The sequence below is a fragment of the Nyctereutes procyonoides genome, unplaced genomic scaffold (assembly GCF_905146905.1).
Source record: "Nyctereutes procyonoides isolate TBG_1078 unplaced genomic scaffold, NYPRO_anot_genome, whole genome shotgun sequence".
Taxonomy (NCBI): Eukaryota; Metazoa; Chordata; class Mammalia; order Carnivora; family Canidae; genus Nyctereutes; species Nyctereutes procyonoides.
The window spans coordinates 68,051,462-68,077,508 of record NW_026575125.1 but is presented as its reverse complement, the minus strand read 5'-3'; the positions used below and the strand labels follow the sequence as shown (position 1 = coordinate 68,077,508).

At 40.6% G+C, this 26,047-nt stretch overlaps 1 non-coding gene and 1 pseudogene across 1 annotated transcript; one reads left to right on the top strand and one right to left on the bottom strand.

Moving 5' to 3' along the window:
- Positions 1 to 18,079: 18,079 nt before the first annotated feature.
- LOC129518926 (U6 spliceosomal RNA) lies at positions 18,080 to 18,185 on the bottom strand. The gene has a single exon (XR_008666264.1). It is a non-coding gene; the product is annotated as a U6 spliceosomal RNA (small nuclear RNA).
- Positions 18,186 to 22,893: 4,708 nt separating this feature from the next.
- Positions 22,894 to 24,350, top strand: LOC129517980 (E3 ubiquitin-protein ligase RFWD3-like; annotated as a pseudogene).
- The last annotated feature ends 1,697 nt before the right edge of the window (positions 24,351 to 26,047 follow it).

The window sequence follows — 26,047 nt, the reverse complement described above, 5'->3', positions numbered from 1 at the left end:
CTGTCTGCCTTTATGATATTCCCACTCATTTTTTCTCCTTTTCCCTTTATTCCCTTTCACTATTTTTTATATTCCCAAATGAATGAGGCCATATAATGTTTGTCCTTCTCCGATTGACTTATTTCACTCAGCATAATACCCTCCAGTTCCATCCACCTCGAAGCAAATGGTGGGTATTTGTTGATTCTAATGGCTGAGTAATAGTCCATTGTATACATAGACCACATCTTCTTTATCCATTCATCTTTCGATGGGCACCGAGGCTCCTTCCAGAGTTTGGCTATTGTGGACATTGCTGCTATAAACATCGGGGGGCAGGTGTCCTGGTGTTTCACTGCATCTGTATCTTTGGGATAAATCCCCAGCAGTGCAATAGCTGGGTCGTAGGGCAGATCTATTTTTAACTCTTTCAGGAACCTCGACACAGTTTTCCAGAGTGGCTGCACCAGTTCACATTCCCACCAACAGTGTAAGAGGGTTCCCTTTTCTCTGCATCCTCTCCAACATTTGTGGTTTCCTGCCTTGTTTATTTTCCCCATTCTCACTGGTGTGAGGTGGTATCTCATTGTGGTATTGATTTGTATTTCCCTGATGGCAAGTGATGCAGAGCATTTTCTCATGTGCTTGTTGGCCATGTCTATGTCTTCCTCTGTGAGATTTCTGTTCCTGTCTTTTGCCCATTTCATGATTGGATTGTTTGTTTCTTTGCTATTGAGTTTAATAAGTTCTTTATAGATTTTGGAAACTAGCCCTTTATCTGATATGTCATTTGCAAATATCTTCTCCCATTCTGTAGGTTGTCTTTGAGTTTTGTTGACTGTATCCTTTGCTGTGCAAAAGCTTCTTATCTTGATGAAGTCCTAATAGCTCATTTATGCTTTTGTTTCTCTTGCCTTCATGGATATATCTTGCAAGAAGTTACTGTGGCCAAGTTCAAAAAGGGTGTTGCCTGTGTTCTCTTCTAGGATTTTGATGGAATCTTGTCTCACATTTAGATCTTTCATCCATTTTGAGCTTATCTTTGTGTTTGGAGTAAAACAATGGTGTAGTTTCATTCTTCTACATGTGGATTTCCAATTTTCCCAGCACCATTTATTGAAGAGACTGTCTTTTTTTTCAATGGAGAGTCTTTCCTGCTTTGTCAAATATTAGTTGACCATAAAGTTGAGGGTCCACTTCTGGATTCTCTATTCTGTTCCATTGATCTATGTGTCTGTTTTTGTGCCAGTGCCACACTGTCTTAATGACCACAGCTTTGTAGTACAACCTGAAATCTGGCATTGTGATGCCTCCAGCTATGGTTTTCTTTTTCAATATTCCCCTGGCTATTCGGGGTCTTTTCTGATTCCACATAAATCTTAAGATGATTTGTTTCAACTCTCTGAAGAAAGTCCATGGTATTTTGATAGGGATTGCATTAAACGTGTAAATTGCCCTGGGCAACATTGACATTTTCACAATATTAATTCTTCCAATAGATGAGCATGGAATATTTTTCCATCTCTTTGTGTCTTCCTCAATTTCTTTCAGAAGTGTTCTGTAGTTTTAGGGTATAGATCCTTTACCTCTTTGGTTAGGTTTATTCCTAGGTATCTTATGCTTTTGGGTGCAATTATAAATGGGATTGACTCCTTAATTTCCCTTTCTTCAGTCTCATTGTTAGTGGAAAGAAATGCCGGTGACTTATGGGCATTGATTTTGTATCCTGTCACACTGTCAAATTTCTGTATGAGTTCTAGCAATCTTGGGGTGGAGTCTTTTGGGTTTTCTATGTAGAGTATCATGTCATCGGCAAAGAGGGAGAGTTTGACTTCTTCTTTGCCCATTTGAATGCCTTTATTTCTTTTTGTTGCCTGATTGCTGAGGCTAGGACTTGTAGTACTATGTTGAAGAACAGTGGTGAGAGTGGACATCCCTGTCTTGTTTCTGATCTTAGGGGAATGGCTCCCAGTGCTTCCCCATTGAGAATGATATTTGCTGTGGATTTTTTATAGATGGCTTTTAAGATGCTGAGGAATGTTCCTCTATCCCTACCCTCTGAAGAGTTTTGATCAGGAATGGATGCTGTATTTTGTCAAATGCTTTCTCTGCATCTTTTGAGAGGATCATATAGTTCTTATTTTTTCTCTTGCTGATATGATCAATCAAATTGATTGTTTTATGAGTGTTGAATCAGCCTTGTGTCCCGGGGATAAATCCCACTTGATCACGGTGAATAATATTTTTGATGTATTGTTGGATCCTATTGGCTAGTATCTTGTTGAGAAGTTTTGCATCCATGTTCATCAGGGATATTGGTCTGTATCCTTTTTGGTGGGGTCTTTGTCTGGTTTTGGAATTAAGGTGACACTGTCCTCATAGAACGAGTCTGGAAGTATTCCATCTCTTTTTATCTTTCTGATCAGGTTTAGTAGAATAGGTATGGTTTCTTCTTTAAACGTTTGATAGAATTCCCCTGGGAAGCCATCTGGCGCTGGACTTTTGTCTCTTGGGAGGTTTTTCATGACTGCTTCAACTTCCTCCCTGGTTATTGGCCTGTTCAGGTTTTCTATTTCTTCCTGTTCCAGTTTTGGTAGTCTGTGGTTTTCCAGAAATGCGTCCATTTCTTCTAGATTGCCTAATTTATTGGCGTATAGCTGCTCATAATATGTTTTTAAAATCGTTTGTATTTCCTTGGTGTTGGTGGTGATCTCTCCTTTCTCATTCATGATTTTATTAATTTGAGTCTTCTCTCTCTTCTTTTTAATAAGGCTGGCTAATGGTTTATCTCTCTTATTAATTCTTTCAAAGAACCAACTCCTGGTTTTGTTGATCTGTTCCACAGTTCTCTTGGTCTCTATTTCATTGAGTTCTGCTCCAATCTTTATTAACTGTTTTCTTCTGCTGGGTGTAGGATCTATTTGCTGTTTTTTCTCTAGCTCCTTTAGGTGCAAGGTTCGCTTTTGTATTTGAGTTCTTTCCAGTTTTTGGATGGATGCTTGTATTGCGATGTATTTCCCCCTCAAGACTGCTTTTGCTGCATCCCAAAGATTTTGAAAGGTTGTATCTTCATTCTCATTAGTTTCCATGAATCTTTTTAATTCTTCCCTAATTTCCTGGTTCAATAATTTGTTTTTCCCGTCTGTGTAGCTGGTCTTCTGGTGGAGGGGCCTGCTGTGCTTATTCTCAGCTGTGAGCACTGGGGGGAGCTGCTCAGCCTCCTGCCAGGTGCATGGCTCAGTGAAAGTGGTTTAACCCGTTTATCCTGTGAGGCCACCGTGAGGCTCAGTGGGGGTTGTTTATCCTAGGAGGCCCCAGGAGGAACAACAATAGTGGCAGAGGCGAATTCTCCAGCCCTAGAATCCGTTCCTGCAGTAACTGAGGAGGTCTCAGTCTGCAGGGGCTGGATCCTCTGGGGGCGGGGCCGCTGATCTGCACAGCTCAGGGCTGCCTGGCAGCAGGAGTGTCCTTGCTGTACTGTGCCCTCTCGGCCTCTGCTTGTCAGGTGGGAGCGCCGGATCTTGGGCTGTGTCCCCCAGTGCTCTGTGCTCCCGGGCCTGTGCTGCTGGAATCGTGCTCCCGGCCGCGCAGCTTCCTCCCTCCGCGCAGAGTCTCTGCCCGAGTAGCCCCCCAAGCCGCTCCCGGGTCCAGCTGGGTGTGGGCTTCAGCCCTTTATGGAATTCGGCTGGAGGTGTGATGCGCTCTTCCTCCAGGCTCAGTGCCTCTGCTAGTGCCGCTGGGAGCCTGAGGGCATCCCCACCCCTCCTAGGATCCTGCTCCAATTCCCTGGGAGCGCTTTTCGGTCCAGGAAGATTGGTGAAGCCCCTGCTTCCCTGGGAAGGGGCTTTCCTGTCCTGGGGGCACTGGACCCGGCCTTAGCCTGGCTCCTCGTGGGGCCCCTCCCCCTTGGATGCCTTTTGTTTCTTTAATTCTTTTTCCCCCGTCTTCCGACCTTGATAGAAGCGCGAACTCTTCTCACTGTAGCATTCCAGCTGGTCTCTCTTTAAATCTCAGGCCGAATTGTAGATTTTCAGGATGATTTGAAGGTTATCTAGGTAATTTGCTGGGGATAGTTGACTTGGGGACCCTACTCTTCCGGCATCTTGCCCCGCCTCATAATCAGGTTTCTTGACTATTAATCACTTTCTGAAGCTTCTAGCCACAGTAAGTGTTTGACAGTTATTGTTAGAATGTATTATTTTTAGTACAAGTTGTACAGGCTTAGAGTTTACTTCCTAGGAAAGCATCAATTATCAAGAGAAGATATTAAGAAAGTATCAAAGATCATCTTTTCTTGAGAACTATGACCTTAAGGCATGTGTATTAGTTTGCTAGGTCTGGTGTAACAAAATACCACAGACTGAGTGGTTTCAACAATAGATATTTACTTTCTCATGATTCTGGAGGCTAGAAGTCCAAGATCAAGGTATCAGCAGGATTGGTTCTCCTGAGGCCTCTCTTCTTAGCTTGCAGATGGCTGTCTTCTTGCCATGTCTTCACATGGCCTTTTCTCTGTGAGTGCACATCTCTGTTGTCTCTTCTTCTTAGTATAAGGATACTAGTCTTAACAGATTAGGGCCCCATCCTTATGACCTCAGGAACCTAAATACCTCTTTATAGGCCCTATTTCAAAACATAGTCACATTATGAAGTACTGGTGGCTAGAACTTCAACATAGGACATTTGGAGGGACACAATTCAGTCGACAACAGAGGGTTTCTTATTAGGCAAATATGCCTTCATCTGATGAATCTGAGAGCTATAATCACATTCTAAAAGATCTCAACATCAATATGAAACCCTGTATAAAAATTTTTTTAAATATATTTTTTATTTATTTATGATAGTCACAGAGAGAGAGAGGCAGAGACACAGGCAGAGGGGGAAGCAGGCTCCATGCACCAGGAGCCCGATGTGGGATTCGATCCTGGGTCTCCAGGATCGCGCCCTGGGCCAAAGGCAGGCGCCAAACCGCTGCGCCACCCAGGGATCCTCCCTGTATAAAATTAAAGACATTCCTTGAAGATTTAAGCTTGAAACAATGTTTGAAATAAAGAATCCTAATAAATGGATAAACAGAGGCTTGATCCTGCATGCAGTGCTAGAAGGAAAAAGAAGAAAGAAGCAAATAAGAAGCACCTAGATTACCTGGGGGAAAACAGAAGTCCCAATCCTTCAAAATATAGAATATAAGTAATAGTAGAAAATGTCAAGTACCCTAATTAATCTGTGACACAAGTCACTATGTGACTATAGTTTTTATTTCAAGGAAGTGCTTACATTTTGACTGCTTATTCAGTCAGAGTTCTCACTTTTTAATAATCATCCCAATTCATAATTGGAGTTTAGAATGGGTCAGACCAAGATTGACTGGAACCCGTATCTGACTTATTACTAGAAGGGCAGGATAGAAATATGAGATACAAGAGTATAAACTGAGATCCAAGGAGGTCTGCCACCAAGTTCTGACAGACAATATAGACATGAACAGCAGACCAATTGGCTTCAGGTAGGCCTTCAGTGGGCATCATAAGCTAGCAATAGAAACTGAAATTTAAGATGGAGCCAAGGTTCTGCCAGGACTCAGTGGTTGGTCATAATCCCAGACTTGGAAGAATGGTGTGGGAACCATTCTTGGTGTACGCAGAGATTCAGGCAGAAGAACAAGATCTAGTTTTAGGAACTAGGCTACCTATTAGAATGTGATACACAGAAAACAGTGAGAACCAGAGTACAGGCCACCATAGGGACACCAGGAGGGCACCTTGATTCAGAACAGGTAAGCTATTGGCTGCCCTAGGGCTCCCTGTCTTCCTCCTGCCTAGGAGGATAATTGATCTCAGAGTTTGGGCTAGTTTTAGAACTTGATTCAAGAGTTAAAAGGCTCAGAAAGTCTTAGGTGCAGGGATCTGGTATACCATTCCTCCCTATTAGGATAGCAAGTGTCATTGCCACCTGCTTGTTTTTTTTTCTTTTTTTTAAAATTAAATTAATCAGGTCTGGCAGCAAAATAATCCAAAAATTCTTCCTAGAAAGCATTGTTCTGGCAGTGTTGGATCAACTCGATAGCCTATAATAGAGCTTGTACTTTCCTTAGGACACTCGTATTCAATCCTGCCACTGTGACTGGTTGTCTTTCCACAACAGGAACAGCAATTTCATCCACCATCAGCATTCCCATAAATATTAACCTCATCAAATAATAGAAATTATGTACTACTCACTTTTCCCCAGGACAGTTTTAAGGAGAAGGAAGACGATTAAGAATCACCTACATTACCTAAGGGAGATATATTTTTAAGAGTGGATTTCTGTGCTTGTTAGCCATATCTATGTCTTCCTCTGTGAAATTTCTCTTCATGTCTTTAACCCATTTCATGATTGGATTGTTTGTTTTTTTGCTGTTGAGTTTCATAAGTTCTTTATAGATCTTGGATACTAGCCCTTTATCTGATAGGTCATTTGCAAATATCTTCTCCCATTCTGTAGGTGCCTTTTAGTTTTGTTGACTGTTTCTTTTGCTGTGCAGAAGCTTTTTACCTTGATGAAGTCCCATTAATTCATTTTTGCTTTTGTTTCTCTTTCCTTCATGGATGTATCTTGCAAGAAGTTGCTGTGGCCAAGTTCAAAAAGGGTGTTGCCTGTGTTCTCCTCTAGGATTTTGATGGAATCTTGTCTCACATTTAGATCTTTCATCCATTTTGAGCTTATCTTTGTGTATGGTGTAAGAGAATGGTCTAGTTTCATTCTTCTGCATGTGGATGTCCAATTTTCCCAGCTCCATTTATTGAAGAGACTGTCTTTCTTCCAGTGGATAGTCTTTCCTCCTTTGTTGAATATTAGTTGACCATAGAGTTGAGGGTCCACTTCTGGATTCTCTATTCTGTTCCATTGATCTATGTGTCTGTTTTTGTGCCAGTGCCACACTGTCTTGATGACCACAGCTTTGTAGTACAACCTGAAATCTGGCATTGTGATGCCTCCAGCTATGGTTTTCTTTTTCAATATTCCCCTGGCTATTCGGGGTCTTTTCTGCTTCCACACAAATCTTAAGATGATTTGTTCCAACTCTCTGAAGAAAGTCCATGGTATTTTGATAGGGATTGCATTAAATGTGTACATTGCTCTGGGGATCATTCACATTTTCACAATATTAATTCTTCCAATCCATGAGCATGGACTTTGGAGGTTCCTCAAAGAGTTAAAAATAGACCTGCCCTACGACCCAGCAATTGCACTGCTGGGGATTGACCCCAAAGATACAGATGCAGTGAAACGCCGGGACACCTGCTCCCTGATGTTTCTAGCAACAATGTCCACAATAGCCAAACTGTGGAAGGAACCTCGGTGTCCATCGAAAGATGAGTGGATAAAGAAGATGTGGTATATGTACACAATGGAATATTACTCAGCCATCAGAAACGACAAAAACTCACCATTTGCTTTGACGTGGATGGAACTGGAGGGTATTTTGCTAAGTGAATCAGAGAAGGACAAACATTATGTGTTCTCATTCATTTGGGGAATATAAAAATTAATGAAAGGGAATAAAGGGAAAGGAGAGAAAATGAATGAAAATATCAGTGAGGGTGATAAAACATGTGAGGCACTTAACTCTGGGAAATTACAAGGGGTGGTGCAAAGGGAGGTGGGTGGGGGGTTGGGGTGAATGGGTGATGGGCACTGAGGGGGTAGTTGATGGGGTGAGCCCCGGGTGTTATGCTATATATTGGGAAATTGAACTCCAATAAAAAAAAGGGTTTTTGCAATACATGTTACCCTGTAGCTAGATTGAAGCAATGTAGCTTCCCTGAGGCTTGGTTTGTCCACCACCTGGAAGTATCAGTTGGTACAGATCGTAACAGTTTGTTTAAAGGCAATGACCACACAGAGCCTGTGATATCGGTGGTTTTTGGTCTTTAATGCCTGTGTACTTGATTCTAGTTCCAAGATGTGTATTTATTTATTCAGTGTAGGATCTGGAAGACATTTAATTTATATTAATGAAAAATAAGTAAATTGAATCTCCTTGCTTGCATTTACTGTGTACTACATTTAGTCAGTGTTTTACAAATAATATATTAAAATTAGTAATATAGAATGCAATTGAAGTTCTTGTTCAACTTTGAATAGAAGAATTAAAGAAATATAGAACCCAAAGGGGCATCATTTTGCCCAGTGTTATGGGTTTAATTGTGTACCGCAAAAGATATGTTGAAGCCTAATCCCTGGTATCTGTCAATGTGACCTTCTTCGGAAACAGGGATTTTGGAGAATTAACTAAATAAAATGAGGTCATAATGGATGAAGGTGGGTTCTAATCCAATGTAACTGCTGTCACATTATAATAGGAAAAACTTGAAACTTGACACAGACAGACACAAAGAAGATAGCCATGTGAAGACAGAGGCAGAGATTGGAATTATGCTGCCATAAACCAAGGAAAGTCTGGGGCTATCAAAAGTTAGATGAAGCAAGGAAGGATCCACCTGTAGAGGCTACAGAGGGAGCATTACTTTGCCAACACCATGATTTCAGACTTCTAGCCTCTATATCTGTGAAAGAATAAGAGTCTGGTTTTAAGCAACTCAATTAGTGGCACTTTTTTTTTTAAAACAGCAGATCTTGGAAATGAATACACTGCTTTATAGCTCTTGTCAGGATTGTACTTAAAAAGGGTCAGTTAGATTTTAGAACATGCCAGGCAGTTTTTAAGATATTTGAGGTTTGACTAATGGGTGTAGGGAAGCCACAGACAACTAAATTACCACATAAAAACATGCAGAAAAACTGTACTTGAATAGCTCAAAGCACCTAGTAATGTTTCTTGAGTGAATTACTGGTGTTTTTCGGTACCACAGGGTATTTTTTTTTTATGACTTGTTTATGTATATCTTAGAAACACTTCAAGTGTCAAAAGAGGAAAGTCAGACTTTTCAATTAGGTGGTTTGCTTTTTAGCCAAATTTCAAACCATTTGTGTAACAAAATGGGTCATATTTCTCTCCCAGCAAGATTTTTAACTATTAGTTATGAAACAATTTGGTATGAATTCTGCTAAAAATCTTAGTAGTAACAAATAAACATCATTATTTTCATCCATGATATATGAATTAGCAAGCTGGTATCATTGATCAATGCCTCTCCATTCTTTTAGAAAGATCATTAATGGGAGAGTTTATAATAGCACAAACATTTGAGGTGTCCTATAGCACAAATGTTTAGACTTCTTAGGATAGTAGTAGGGAGTATGATAGTTAATTCCATAATTCTGTTTTATTGGCACATACAAAGAGAGAGAAACCTAAAGCCTTATCCTACAGAAATATTGTTTCCTTTCCATAGCCTGACTTTCAGCCTTTTGCTCTGAAGCGGTAACAGTATTTTGGTATAGGACACAGATGGGGCTATTTTTTTTTAATTTATTTATTTATGATAGTCACAGAGAGAGAGAGAGAGAGAGAGAGAGAGAGAGAGAGAGGCAGAGACACAGGCAGAGGGAGAAGCAGGCTCCATGCACCAAGGAGCCCGATGTGGGATTCAATCCTGGTTCTCCAGGATTGCGCCCTGGGCCAAAGGCAGGCGCCAAACCGCCGCGCCACCCAGGGATCCCCCTATTTTTTTTTAACATTTTCATCACTATACTTTTCTGGCCATCATTACTCATAATACCAGGTGTTCCCATAAATCTACATAAGTGGGTAGTTCACTCATTCAGAAAATAAAGGGATGGGAATTTGCTGGAGATTTTCAGAAAGGTACCATAATTAGTTATAGAAATTATGCAAGTAGCACAGTTGCATTCGTGTTTGTAGAGAATTTATTCAGTAAATATGGATAGGCATTAAGGTAGATAATTCATTAGGATTTTACAGAAATAAATGAAAGCCATTTATATTTTTGATGCTTGCAAATCTGATACCCGAAGTTAATAGATGTAGGTACAGATGATCCTTAAACAATACAGGGAATGGGATGCTGAACCCCTACACAGTCAAAAATCTGCATATAACTTTTAACTCCCCCAACACTTAGCTACTAGTAGCTTCCTGTTGACTGGAAGCCTTACCAATAACATACAGAGTCAATTAACACATATTCTGTATGTTATATATTATATACTGTATTTTTCATAAAGTAATCTAGAGAAAAGAAAATGTTATGAACAAAATCATAAGGAAGAAAATATACATTTACAGTACTATACTATATTTAGTGGAAACAAATCTGTGTATAAGTAGGCCCATGCAGTTCAAACCCCTGTTGTTCAAGGGTCAAATGTATTTTCTGTTCAATATTATTGGTAATTAGGTAACAACACCTATATTTTCAAACTGCAATGGCAGAAAAATATTAGATGCTATTGCAATATGAACATTCCTGCATTTTTTATTTTTACTTAGAAGGTTGATGTAATAACTGAGTCTTGTTAGAGAAGATAAGAGCTTACGAAATTTATATTTAGAGAAAAGTGAAAGCCAAGTGAGTTAAGTTCAAGTAAGACAAGCAGTGGGTATGAGATTATTTAAACTCTCTGAAAGCAAGAGACAAGTAGTGGAAGAGGGACAAGAAATTCAGTGCACATGGTTTGACAGTATCCGTAAATAATGGTATACATTCTCTTTCTGTTATTATTTAAAGCTGGCTAGTAGACAGAAGCTATAAAAACAGCTGGCCAGGACAACCTTTTTTTCACTTCTGAAAACTTACCAAACATTTTTAATGTCAAGATCCAGGATCTCAGTGGGTTTACACAAATAATGATTGTAGAAGGAACACACACACACACACACACACACACATACACACAAACCCTTAGTCTCCAGTGTTTTTCGTCTAAATTGATCTAGAATATTGTCCTATGAGTTAGCATACAATTTATTACTTAGCAAATGGAAAAATAGGTCAGAGACATTAGCCCCCAAGCAGGATTTAGTCTCAAGTCCCATTTTGTCTATGTTAAAATAAATCAGTTTAATTTTGCCTACAATTACAGAGTATTAGACTTGGAAAGGACCAGAGAATAGAAAGGCCCTTTCTTTTCACATTTTATTTCATCCTTTGTACAAATTATCGAATGCCTACTATGTATTAGGCTCTTTAATAGATGTTAGGGGATATAGTGGTAAATATAATAGTCCTTTTTCTTTAAAAATCTCAAAATCCAGGGAAGTGCCTTTCAAACATTAATATGTATACAGATAAATTGGCAAATCCTATTAAAATGTAGACCTTAATACCTAATTCAGTCAATCTAGAATGGGGCTTGAGATTCTGCATTTCTAACAAGTTCCTAGGTGATACTCATGCTGCTGGTCCACAGACCACAGTTTGAGACAGTTTAAAGGACGGATATATAAGAAGCAGGTCTAAGGAGGCTAAGTAACCTGTCCAATATTATAGAAAAAAATCTAATGATAGAACCCGGAGTCCTGACTCTTAGCCCAGGGCCCCTTCTATTCCTTCACACTACTCTGAAGTTCAGAGTTTATTTATTATTTGGCTTAGGCATCACTCACACATTTGAAATGCTTATAATGGTTGAACTTAAATGCTGGTAATTTACTGATAAGTGTTGCAAATTTCTGTTTGCATTAGAAGATGTATTTAAAAGAGAATGCTTGGAAAGGTGGCCCTTCCACAGAAATTCTAGAGCCCAGGGGAAAGATACTCAAATCCAAGAAATATGCACAGATTGGCTAAATACAATCAATTACTGCATGTACTCATTTGTACATGAAACATTTATTCATAGTCTACTCTAGGCATAGACAATAATCTTTACTCACATCTATAATACATTGTACAGTGCTAAGAACACAAAGAAAGTCCTTTCGGCTGAAAGACAACACTGAAGTAGATACTATGTAAGATCAACTGTAGTGTTTGACTCCTCTCCTGAAGGAATTTGAGATCTTATAAGAACAAGCTTTACATCATTCCCAGAAAATAATTCTTAATATGAGCAAGATTAGGGTCTTGTGATATAAACTATTAATTAGTGCTGGAGCAATTCAAAGTTGTGGAAAGTTATGTAGAGACTGGGACTCATCAGATGTTTTGATAAAGTACATGAAAATTCAAATGAAGTATAAAGAGATTGGAGCATTTGTGTATTCTTTGGGAAGGTACCATGAGAATATTTAAAATAGGGGGACTCTGAAAAAGTGCAGAGACAGCATTGACAATGGGAAGTTTAGTTGATGATAGTAGATTGACATGGTATGGTGGAATTTGGAGGGTGGAGGTCCTAATGTTAGGGAAAACTATTGTATAAATACAGGATAAACATTCTTAAGGAATGTTCTCTAAAAACACATAATACAAATGTATAACATAAGGTTCTTACTTTGTTCTGACTTCCCAATGTTAAGATATTATCATCACTTTATTAAAATTTATCACTCAACTTATTTATTTAGTTAGGAGTCCAGATTTATCTAATGTTAAAATGTAGAAAGTAGTTTGAATTATACTGGGGCTTAAAAAATATTTCTATATTTTATTGAGTTCAGGGAGTGTGGTTTTAAGTAAGCTCACGAATATCCTATTATGCAGCTTTTTGGGTAAAAAAACAACCTTTAAAATGCACTGCAATACATTAAAATACATTAGAAGACAGTGTCTTTTTTATTGGTGTTCAATTTACCAACATACAGAATAACATCCAGTGCTCATCCCGTTAAGTGCCCCCCTCAGTGCCCATCACCCAGTCACCCCCACCCCCCGCCCTCTTCCACTTCCACCACCCCTAGTTCGTTTCCCAGAGTTAGGAGTCTTTTTTTTTTTTTTTTTATCACTGGGATTTCTTTTATTTATTTATTTATTTATTTATTTTTTCTTTGAGTAGTTTTTTATTTATTTATTTTTATTTTTTTTAATTAATTTTTTATATAAATTAATTTTTATTGGTGTTCAATTTACCAACATACAGAATAACACCCAGTGCTCATCCCGTCAAGTGTCCCCCTCAGTGCCCGTCACCCATTAACCCCCACCCCCCGCCCTCCTCCCCCTCCACCACCCCTAGTTCATTTCCCAGAGTTAGAAGTCTTTATGTTTTGTCTCCCTTTCTGATATTTCTCACACATTTCTTCTCCCTTCCCTTATATTCCCTTTCACTATTATTCATATTCCCCAAATGAATGAGAACATACACTGTTTGTCCTTCTCCGGTTACTGTGGCCAAGTTCAAAAAGGGTGTTGCCTGAGTTCTCCTCTGGGATTTTGATGGAATCTTGCCTCACATTTAGATCTTTCATCTATTTTGAGTTTATCTTTGTGTATGGTGCAAGAGAGTGGTCCAGTTTCATTCTTCTGCATGTGGATGTCCAATTTTCCCAGCACCATTTATTGAAGAGACTGTCTTTCTTCCAGTGGATCGTCTTTCCTCCTTTATCGTATATTAGTTGAGCATAAAGTTCAGGGTCCACTTCTGGGTTCTCTGTTCTGTTCCATTGATCTATATGTCTGTTTTTGTGCCAGTACCACACTGTCTTGATGAACACAGCTTTGTAGTACAACCTGAGATCTGGCATTGTGATGCCCCCAGATATGGTTTTCTTTTTTAAAATTCCCCTGGCTGTTTGGGGTCTTTTCTGATTCCACACAAATCTTAAAATAATTTGTTCTAAGTCTCTGAAGAAAGTCCATGGTATTTTGATAGGGATTGCATTATACGTGTAAATTGCCCTGGGTAACATTGACATTTTCACAATATTAATTCTGCCAATCCATGAGCATGGAATATTTTTCCATCTCTTTGTGTCTTCCTCAATTTCTTTCAGAAGTGTTCTGTAGTTTTTAGGGTATATTTTGAGAACCATTTGAATGGTAAATGGTTCTCCAACCTTTTATTTTCAGGTTGTAGGTGTCCTTCTGTCTAAAATGAGTCTCTTGTAGACAGCAAATAGATGGGTCCTGCTTTTTTATCCAGTCTGAAACCCTGCGCCTTTTGATGGGGTCATTAAGCCCATTCACGTTCAGAGTTACTATTGACAGATATGAGTTTAGTGTCATCATGATATCTATTTAGTCCTTGTTTTTGTGGATTGTTCCACTGAACTTCTTCTTAAAGGGGAGTTTTAAGAGTCCCCCTTAAAATTTCTTGCAGAGCTGGTTTGGAGGTCACATATTCTTTCAGTTCCTGCCTGTCTTGGAAGCTCTTTATCTCTCCTTCCATTTTGAATGAGAGCCTTGCTGGATAAAGTATTCTTGGTTGCATGTTCTTCTCATTTAGGACCCTGAATATATCCTGCCAGCCCTTTCTGGCCTGCCAGGTCTCTGTGGAGAGGTCTGCTGTTACCCTAATATTCCTCCCCATGAAAGTCAGGGACTTCTTGTCTCTTGCTGCTTTAAGGATCTTCTCTTTATCTTTGGAATTTGCAAGCTTCACTATTAAATGTCGAGGTGTTGAACGGTTTTTATTGATTTTAGGGGGGGATCTCTCTATTTCCTGGATCTGAATGCCTGTTTCCCTTCCCAGATTGGGAAAGTTTTCAGCTAGGATTTGTTCAAATACATATTCTGGCCCTCTGGCCCTTTCGGCGCCCTCGGGAACCCCAATTAAACGTAGGTTTTTCTTCCTTAGACTGTCATTTATTTGCCTTAATCTGTCTTCATGGTCCCTTAATTGATTGTCTCTTTTTTCCTCAGTTTCCCTCTTTGCCATTAACTTGTCTTCTATGTCACTCACTCGTTCTTCCACCTCGTTAACCCTCGTCGTTAGGACTTCTAGTTTGGATTGCATCTCATTCAGTTGATTTTTAATTTCTGCCTGATTGGATCTAAATTCTGCAGTCATGAAGTCTCGTGAGTCCTTAATGCTTTTTTCTAGAGCCACCAGTAGCTGTAGAATAGTGCTTCTGAATTGGCTTTCTGACATTGAAGTGTAATCCAGATTTTGTAACTCTGTGGGAGAGAGGGCTGTTTCTGATTCTTTCTTTTGAGGTGAGGTTTTCCTTCTAGTCATTTTGCTCAGTGCAGAGTGGCCAAAAACAAGTTGTATTGGAACACGGGGGAGTATCACTGGTCCGTCTAGCTGGTCTTCTGGGGGAGGGGCCTGCTGTGCTGATTCTCAGGTGTTAGCACTTGGGGGAGCTGCTCTGCCCCTGCCTGCTGCCGGGCTCAGCGGGGGTTGTTTACCCCGTGGGGCCCCAGGAGGAACAGCCGCAGTTGCTATGGCAACTCTAGAAGCCTGGATTCAGCCTCCGCAGGGACTACGGGGCTCGGGGCTCTCGGTTCTCCGTCTGCAGGGCCTGGAGGCTCCGGGGCGGGGCCGCTGATCTGCTCAGCTCGGGGCAGGAGCGTCCTTGGTGTCCTGGGCCCTCCCGGCCTGTGCCTGTCCCGGGGGAGGCCGGATCCTGGGCTGTGTCCCGGCGCCCTGTGCTCCGGGGCCTGCGCTGGTGGATTCGCGCTCCCGCCCCGCAGCTCCCTCCCTGGAGCCGCTCCCGAGCCCCTCCGAACTGCTCCGGTGCGCGCTGCAGCCCTTAGGGAGCTCGGAGCGCTCTCCTGCGCTCGCAGGTGTCTGTTAGTGCCCCTGGGAGCCTGAGGGCATCCCCGCCCTCCTGGGTCCTGCTCCAACTCCCTGCGAGTCCCTTTCCGCCCGCCCGGGAAGGTTGGTGCAGCTCCTGCTCCTCCGGGACGGGCCTCTCCTGTCCTGGGGACACTCGCCCCGGCCTCAGCCCGGCTCCTCGCGGGCCCCTCCCCCTCGGAGGCCTTTTGTTTCTTTATTTCTTTTTCCCCGTCTTCCTACCTTGATAGAAGCGCGAACTTTTCTCACTGTAGCATTCCAGCTGGTCTCTCTTTACATCTCAGGCCGAATTCGTAAATTTTCAGGATGGTTTGAAGGTTATCTAGGTAATTTGGTGGGGACAGGTGATTTGGGGACCCTGCTCTTCCGCCATCTTGCCCCTCCCCCGAGTTAGGAGTCTTCATGTTCTGTCTCCCTTTCTGATATTTCCCACACATTTCTTCTCCCTTCCCTTCTATTCCCTTTCACTATTATTTATATTCCCCAAATGAATGAGAACATACACTGTTTGTCCTTCTCCGATTGACTTACTTCACTCAGCATAATACCCTCCAGTTCCATCCACGTCGAAGCAAATGGTGGGTATTTGTTGTTTCTAATGGCTGAGTAATATTCCATTTTATACATAAACCACATCTTCTTTATCCATTCATCTGTCGATGGACACGGAGGCTCCTTCCACAGTTTGGCTATTGTGGACATTGCTGCTAGAAACATCAGGGTGCAGGTGTCCCGGCATTTCATTGCATCTGAATCTTTGGGGTAAATCCCCAACAGTGCAATTGCTGGGTTGTAGGGAAGGTCTATTTTTAACTCTTTGAGGAACCTCCACACAGTTTTCCAGAGTGGCTGCACCAGTTCACATTCCCACCAACAGTGTAAGAGGGTTCCCTTTTCTCTGCATCCTCTCCAACATTTGTGGTTTCCTGCCTTGTTAATTTTCCCCATTCTCACTGGTGGGAGGTGGTATCTCATGGTGGTTTTGATTTGTATTTCCCTGATGGCAAGTGATGCAGAGCATTTTCTCATGTGCATGTTGACCATGTCTATGTCTTCCTCTGTGAGATTTCTCTTCATGTCTTTTGCCCATTTCATGATTGGATTGTTTGTTTCTTTGGTGTTGAGTTTAATAAGTTCTTTATAGATCTTGGAAACTAGCCCTTTATCTGATAGGTCATTTGCAAATATCTTCTCCCATTCTGTAGATTGTCTTTGAGTTTTGTTGACTGTATCCTTTGCTGGCAAAAGCTTCTTATCTTGATGAAGTCCCAATAGTTCATTTTTGCGTTTGTTTATTTTGCCTTCATGGATGTATCTTGGAAGAAGTTACTGTGGCCAAGTTCAAAAAGGAGTTGCCTGTGTTCTCCTCTAGGATTTTGATGGAATCTTGTCTCACATTTAGATCTTTCATCCATTTTGAGTTTATCTTTTTGTATGGTGAAAGGGAGTGGTCTAATTTCATTCTTCTGCATGTGGATGTCCAATTTTCCCAGCACCATTTATTGAAGAGACTTTCTTCAGTGGATAGTCTTTCCTCCTTTATCGAATGTTAGTTGACCATAAAGTTCAGGGTCCACCTCTGGGTTCTCTATTCTGTTCCATTGATCTATGTGTCTGTTTTTGTGCCAGTACCACACTGTCTTGATGACCACAGCTTTGTAGTACAACCTGAAATCTGGCATTGTGATGCCCCCACCTATGGTTTTCTTTTTTAAAATTCCCCTGGCTATTCGGGGTCTTTTCTGATTCCACACAAATCTTAAAAATAATTTGTTCTGTGTCTCCGAAGAAAGTCCATGGTATTTTGATAGGGATTGCATTAAACGTGTAAATTGCCCTGGGTAACATTGACATTTTCACAATATTAATTCTGCCAATCCATGAGCATGGAATATTTTTCCATCTCTTTGTGAGAAGACAGTGTCTTGTAATACATTAGAAGAGTGACAGCTATCTGGTGCAATCTTAGATTTATAACTCCTCATAGAATAAATGCATCGAATATTCTGTACGTTATTTCTACAGTATGTCTAAAGTTACTATGAACACTTTATGATAGAGATATAATCAACATAGATCTACAGTTTATTGTGAAGTTTCTTAACATAAATCTCTAGTAAATTTCCATTTAACATATATTTGGGGGATCCCTGGGTGGCGCAGCGGTTTAGCGCCTGCCTTTGGCCCAGGGCGCAATCCTGGAGACCCGGGATCGAATCCCACATCGGGCTCCCGGTGCATGGAGCCTCTTCTCCCTCTGCCTATGTCTCTGCCTCTCTCTCTCTCTGTGACTATCATAAATAAATAAAATTTTTTAAAAAACATATATTTGGCCTATGAATGACTTAGAAGAATATAAGAAAGAGAAATGAAAGAGGATGAATGACTTGGCTAGTATAAATTGAGGCAAAAATAACCCATTGATAATAGTCGATATCTTTTTAAATTTCTGAATATTCTTTCTGAAATTATCATGAACTTGACTCAAATGCTTGCAATCTTTAAGAGTATAATTATTTGGAACTTTCCATGCTGCCTCTTTTGACTCATATATTCTATTTTTTCTTTTCTTTTAATTAAGTACTTCACAAATTTGTGTGTCATCCTTGTGCAGGGGCCATGCTAATCTCTCTCTATCATTACAATTTTAGTATATACACTGCCAAAGCAAGCGCTCAAATATACTATTTTCTTTTGCAAATGCATTTTTGAGTGTTTCTGATTAAGCTCCTCATTTATTAACACGTGTAAATTTAGTTTTATGCTATCTAAAGTAGCAGCTAAGAAACACTCTTTGGCAATCACTGTAATGAGTACTTTGCATATTATGGAATATATCTCCTTGTTCGTGTACAGACTGTGTTGATCATACAAGGCTTAACCCATTCAATTTCTTTTTATATTTCTCTACTTCAGAGGTTAGTGCCTATCTACATTTCCTCACTCTGAGCCTACAAGATAGAAATCCCTTGGGTCCTTCCACCCTGTGTTTGCTTCCTTTAACTTGTGGCATCTCCAGTTCTGTCTCTGGCAGCTGTTGGGGAAACCTCTTTTTTTAACATTCCCTGACAGGCCTGAGATAATTCTGGGAAGCTTTACTAACTTGCCCTTCTAAACCTCTAGTGCTATCTTTCCTTTGTAGATGTTTTGCTGTGTTTTTTGTAACTATAAATGTATTTCAGATGAACCACAGTAGTTTAAGTTGCTGCAGGCTTTCTCATGCTAAGGTTCCAAACAAGTTTTAACAGGAGGTTGGCATAAAGCCTTGATTGCTAATTCTGCATTAGACTGCTTTTCACAATGGGACATCCTATAATATTTGATGCAGTCTTTAAAGCAAATGATTTCTGCCTTGTATTATTACTGCTTGCATCATACTTATTCTCAGCTTTAAAAAGATTCCATGTCTTTTCTTTCATAAATGGGCTTGATTTTATTTAAAATTCTAAAAGAAAGTTAGAGGTTTCTAAGGTAATAAGGATTTTATGTTGGAGAAACAGGTAAAAGAGGTATCAGTAAGGTCAAATGAATTGATACATAAATTTAGTAAATGCTACTTTCTGGAAACATTATCTCTATAAAGATGAAAGTGTGTTTTCTTGGCTGCCATTTGTAAATAGGTAGAAGGAATGCCACTTGGGTAAAGTTTGAGCAGTCAGACTCAGATGTTTTAGTGTCTTTCCAATAGTCCAGGATCAGGGGCCAGCTTAACAGTCTAGTTTGAGGTGACAAAGATGTGCTCAGAATCTCACAAATAAATCCACAGTGCAGTGAATCCAATGCCAAATAATGGAGACTACATCACTTGTGACATAGAAAGAAGTAGAATGTCACATTGATGAGGAAATCGTTGAAAACAGAATCTGAGCTGTAACTGCTAATGGTTGCTGTGTAAGTCACATTGATCTATTATGTCCAATTATTTTTCACTTAGTTATCAAACAAAAAATTTTTAACATTCTAACAGAACTGAGCTATACTTTACTCTGTCTTATGATTCTGTTTGTCAACTAAGTTTTGTTGGTGATTTCTTATTATAAAGTTATTTAGATCATAAATTTTTAAAAAATATTTTATTTATTTATTCATAGAGACAGAGAGAGAGGCAGAGACACAGGCAGAGGGAGAAGCAGGCTCCACGCAGAGAGCCCGACGTGGGACTCAACCCAGGGTCTCCAGGATTACACCCTGGGCTGCAGGCGGCGCTAAACTGCTGCGCCACCAGGGCTACCCTAGATCATAAATTATAGCACATTAATTCATTGAACAATTTATTGAAAAAACATGGAATCTCAATGTTTTCTTTTTGTTTTCATGAACCATATGAATTATAAATATATAAGTTATATAAATGCTATATCCCTACTTTTTGTATTTTTTTGGTATACTTTTTTATTGGAGTTCGATTTGCCAACATACAGTATAACACCCAGCGCTCATCCCATCAGGTGCCCCACTCAGTGTCCATCACCCAGTCACCCCATCCCCCTGTGCACCTCCCCTTCCACTACCCTTTGTTCGTTTCTCAGAGTTAGGAGTCTCTCATGTCCTGTCACCCTCTCTGATATTTCCCACTCATTTTCTCTCCTTTCCCCTATAATCACTTTAACTATTTCTTATATTCCCTGTATGAGTGAAACCATATGATTGTCCTTTTCCAATCGACTTACTTCACTTGGCATAATACCCTCCAGTTCCATCCAAGTTGAAGCAAATGGTGGGTATTCATCATTTCTAATGGCTGAGTAATATTTCATTGTGTGTGTGTGTGTGTGTGTGTGTGTGTCTCACATCATTATCCATTCATCTTTCTATAGACACTGAGGCTCCTTCCACAGTTTGGCTACTGTGGACATTGCTGCTATAAACATCGGGGTGCAGGTGTCCCGGCATTTCACTGCATCTGCATATTTGGGGAAATCCCCAGTAGTGCAAATGCTAGGTCAGGGGTAGCTCTATCTTTAACTCTCTGAAGAACCTCCACACAGTTTTCCAGACTGGCTGCACCAGTTCACATTCCCACCAACAGTACAAGAGGGTTCCCTTTCTCCACCTCCTCTCCAACATTTGTGGTTTCCTGCCTTGTTAATTTTCCCCATTCTCACTGGTGTGAGGGGGTATCTCACTGTGGTTTTGATTTGTATTTCCCTGATGGCAAGTGATGCGGACATTTTCTCATGTGCTTTTTGGCCATGTCTATGTCTTCCTCTGTGAAATTTCTGTTCATGTCTTTTGCCCATTTCAGGATTGGATTGTTTGTTTCTTTGGTGTTGAGTTTAAGAAGTTATTTATAGATCTTGGATACTAGCCCTTTATCTGATACTTTATTTACAAATATCTTCTCCCATTCTGTAGGTTTTTAGTTTTGTTGACTGTATCCTTTGCTGTGCAAAAGCTTCTTATCTTGATGAAGTCCCAATAGTTCATTTTTGCTTTTGTTTCTCTTTCCTTCATGGATGTATCTTGCAAGAAGTTGCTGTGGCCAAGTTCAAAAAGGGTGTTGCCTGTGTTCTCCTCTAGGATTTTGATGGAATCTTGTCTCACATTAAGATCTTTCATCCAGGGATCCCTGGGTGGCGCAGCGGTTTGGCGCTTGCCTTTGGCTCAGGGCGCGGTCCTGGAGACCCAGGATCGAATCCCATATCGGGCTCCCGGTGCATGGAGCCTGCTTCTCCCTCTGCCTGTGTCTCTGCCTCTCTCTCTCTCTCTCTCTCTCTGTGACTATCATAAATAAGTAAATTTAAAAAAAAAAGATCTTTCATCCATTTTGAGTTTATCTTTTTGTATGGTGCAAGAGAGTGGTCCAGTTTCATTCTTCTGCATGTGGATGTCCAATTTTCCCAGCACCATTTATTGAAGAGACTGTCTTTCTTCCAATGGATAGTCTTTCCACCTTTATCGAATATTAGTTGACCATAAAGTTCAGGGTCCACTTCTGGATTCTCTATTCTGTTCCATTGATCTTTGTGTCTGTTTTTGTGCCAGTACCACACTCTCTTGATGACCACAGCTTTGTAGTACAACCTGAAATCTGGCTCTGTGATACCCCCTGCTATGGTTTTCTTTTTTAATATTCCCCGGGCTATTCAGGGTCTTTTCTGATTCCACACAAATCTTAAAATAATTTGTTCCAACTCTCTGAAGAAAGTCCAAGGTATTTTGATAGGGATTGCATTAAACGTGTAAATTGCCCTGCTTACCCCTGCTTTTGAATAATTTAGGCCCAGTAGAGAATTACTTACCTTCACTGCAGGACACAACTCCTGTTATTCAAATATATCTTGCTGCCTAGTCCAGGCATTCTAAAATAAAATGAATCTGTGTCAATACTACTTTGACTCATTTCTTTTAACTTTGGAGCTGCAGTTACCCTCGCAAACTATCTCTTTTCCCTGATGCTAGTGTCACATATCATATTGAAACTGAACACTCACTCAAAGGAAAAGGGAACATAGCTTTTATTTTGAAAGAAACCAGTTATTAACTGAACATTTATTCTTAAATGGCTTATTAGTGTTCAGACTGCAAAAGTGTCATCTACTCTGAACAGTACCACACAATACAAAAGTTAAAGATGTCATTGCTGGGGCACCTGGGTGGCTCAGAGTTTGAGCATCTGCCTTTGGCCTAGGTCATGACCCTGGGGTCCTGGGATTGAGTCCTGTATCGGGGTCCCTGTGGGGAGCCTGCTTCTCCCTCTGCCTGTGTCTCTGCCTCTCTCTGTGAGTCTCTCATGAATAAATAAATAAAATCTTTAATAAAAAGTTTTCATTGCTGCACACAGAGGATATGGAAAATTTTAGCCTGCCAAACCCCCAGAGACACTTAGGGAAGAAATTAATTGTGAAAATACACATCCTAAGGAAAACACCTCAAGGTGTTTTCAATGACCAAATTAGCTTTATACATCTTTGGGGGTTGTCATTTGCAACATGTTTTAGATCACAAAGATACCAAAGCAGTAGTTCATCCTTTTCACCAGACTTCTATTAAGGGATATAAAATCCCATAAGACAGCCTCTTGTTGAGGTTCATGCTATTGTAGTAACTTCCTAACCAGCCTACCCTCCTCCTACATTGCCCACACTCCAATCCATGCTCTCTGCCGCTGCTAGACTGACCTTTGTGAACTACACCTTTGATCTTTTCATTAGTGTATAGATACTTCTTCTCTGCCTTTGCTTTGGTCTATTAGAAACCCAGGGCTGTGACCCCACTCTTAATAATTGTGCTGGATCTTCTCTATCCATTTTTGTGCACTAACTCCTCCTCATATTATTTGACCATTTTATTATTGTTTTAGCCTTTCATCTTAGTCTCTTCACATATTTTTATCCTATTACATTGTATCTATTGTTGCTTGCCTCAAATACTTTTTGGAACATGGAAAGGTGAAAATAAACAGATTTGTAATATGGCAAATCATTCTCCTTCTCAGAAGCTTTCAATGCCTCCATATTTTATACTAAATACATTCTGAACTTCTTAGTCTAGCTGATGCCCCCCATGTGTCCTCAACTCACTTTTGCAGTTTTATTGTCCACTATCCAAGGATATCCACTAGTTGTGTCCAGGACTTGCAGAAACTTATCGTGCAGCATCGAGATCAGATTTCACAGCACCCCAGGTGCTCCCAAGCATGTTTCCCAAACTGCCTGCCCTCCAGCCAGAGCAAGCACAAGTACCATTTCCAGAAGACCTTCATGGTGTCTCAGACTGGAAACTGCCAAATCATGACATACTGTGACGCTCTGAGTTGCCTGGTGATGTCACGGCATTGCCCTGAGGTCTCCTTCCTGCCAGGCTTTGACGTTAAGATGTTGAGTACTGTCAACATGAAAAGCAGTCAGTACATTCCCATGCATGGCAAACAGATCCGAGGACTGGCTTTCAGCAGTGGGTCCAAAGGCTTACTGCTCTCGGCTTCCCTAGACAGCACTGTGAATCTAACCAGCCTGGAGACAAATACAGTGGTCCAGATGTATAATGCAGGACGTCCTCTCTGGAGCTGCTGCTGGTGTCTTGATGAAAGTAATCACATCTGTGCCAAACTGGTCAATGGTTCAATTCTGCTATATGACCTTTGAAACATGAGCTGTCATATCCAGGAGTTAGTACCCCCCGAAAGCCAGATGCCTGCTGGTGTCCCTATCATACACATCCCAGAGCTGTCTCATCTGCATTTCCACATGATAGGGTGTTGGCTGGAACTTTGGAGAACACTTCCTTCTGGGAGCTAAAACTGAGCTTTTCTCATTGGCCTCATGTGCTGCCCATGGAGCCAGGGGGTTACGTAGACTTTCAGACAGAGAGCAGCACCCAGCACTGTCTTGTGACCTACAGGCCTGATAAAAATCACAACACTTTAGGAAGTGTGCTGATGGAGATGTCCTACAAGCTGGATGATGTTGGAGAGCCAGTCTGTACCTGTAATCCTGTACAAATGTCCCTTGGGGGACCCACTTGCAAACTCCTGACAAAAGGTGCCATTTTCCAGAAGCCAAAGAATGATGGCAGCATCCTGGTGTGTACTGGGGATGAAACATAAAATTCTGCCCTGCTGTGGGATGCTGGCAGTGGCTCGTTGCTTCAGGAACTGTGGGCCAACCAGTCTGTCTTGGACAGCTGCCCATTTGAGGTGAACTACAGTAGCTACTTGGCTACCTTAAGAGAATATGGTCTACATCTATAGGTGGGATGACTGTGTATGGAACCTATCAGGCTTGCTGCTGGTTTACATCAGATGTTGTTTGCTAGCAGCTAGCAGCCCTGAGCAAGATGTCTGCTTATTGCCTATGGTCTACAACTTCTGGGATCATGGTTCCTTTGGGTTGATGTAACTCTAAGACTCCAGGTCACTGAAATATTACAGATTGTATAATTGCAGTGTCCATCGAAAGAGTAAGTGACAGGTACTCTCATTTACATTATTCATGTCTTGGGTTAAAATCCTTCATGAATCTATAGTGAAGCTCTATTTCTGATCAGACATTCCTCTGGACCTCTTTTAACATATGAGTGTACACCAAGCATTTTCTGAAGGATGTGACATCTGCCTAAGTGGTCTTGTCACTTCAACTCTATGACTTGGAAATGAATGCTTATATCCCGGAAGGGACTAATGATCTTCATGTTGCTTGGACACAGTGGGGATGCAGAAGAGTCTTCAGTTGAAAATAAGGGGGCACTATACAACTTGGTGAAGAATTTGCTCTATTTCTGATCTTGTGTGTTGACAACCTTTTAGTAATTTTATCTCAACCCCACAGAAGTGTGTGGGGTTGCTCTATTTCTGACCTTGTGTGTTGACAACCTTTTAGTAATTTTATCTCAACCCCACAGAAGTGTGTGGTAGAGAGAGCACTTCTGGTCTGCAATTATGGCAGCAACAGATCTACTCCAGGTATCTTCTAAGCACGACATCACCAAAGAATCAAGGGCTTTAAATGATACACTGGACCAGATGGGTTTCACAGACATATACAGAACATTCCATCTGAACGGAACTGAAAACATTCTTCTCAAGTGCACATGGAACTTTCTCCAGAATACCACAAACTGGGTAACAAATCAGGCCTCAAGTGATACAAAAGATTGGGATTGTCTCCTGAATATTTTCAGACCACAGGGCTTTGAAACGTGAACTCAATCACAAGAAGAAATTTGGAAGAAACTCAAACACGTGAAGGTTAAAGAGCATCCTGTTAAAATACGACTGGGTCAACCAGGAAATTAGAGAAGAATTCAAAAGATTCATGGAAACTAGTGAAAATGAAGATACAAGTGTTCAAAATCTTTGGGATACAGCAAAAGCAGTCCTAAGGGGGAAAAACATCACAAGACAAGTATCCCTCAAAAAATTGGAAAGAATTCAAATACAAAAGTTAACCTCACACCTAAAGGAAGTGGAGAGAGAATAGCAAATAAAATCTACACCAAGCAGAAGAAGAGAGATAATAAGGTTCAAGCAGAACTCAATGAAATAGAGACCAGAAGAACTGTGGAACAGATTAACAAAACCAGGAATTGGTTCTTTGAAAGAATTAATAAGATAGATAAACCATTAGCCAGCCTTATTAAAAAGAAGAGAAAAAAGACTCTAATAAAATCAAGAATGAAAGAGGAGAGATCACGTTCAACAACAAGGAAATAAAAATGATTTTAAAAACCTATTATGAGCAGCTACACACAAATAAATTAGGCAATCTAGAAAAAAATGGATGCATTACTGGAAACTCAAAATTACCAAAACTAGAACAGGAAGAAATAGAAAACCTGAGCAGGCCAATAACCAGGGAGGAAATTGAAGCAGTCATCAAACCTCCCAAGACACAAAAGTCCAGGGCCAGATGGCTTCCCAGGGGAATTCTATCAAACGTTTAAAAAAGACACCATACTTATTCTACTAAAGCTGTTCGGAAGGATAGAAAGGGATGGAATACTTCCAAACTCATTTTATGAGGCCTACATCACTGTAATTCCAAAACCAGACAAAGACCCCACCAAAAAGGAGAATTACAGACCAATATCCCTGGTG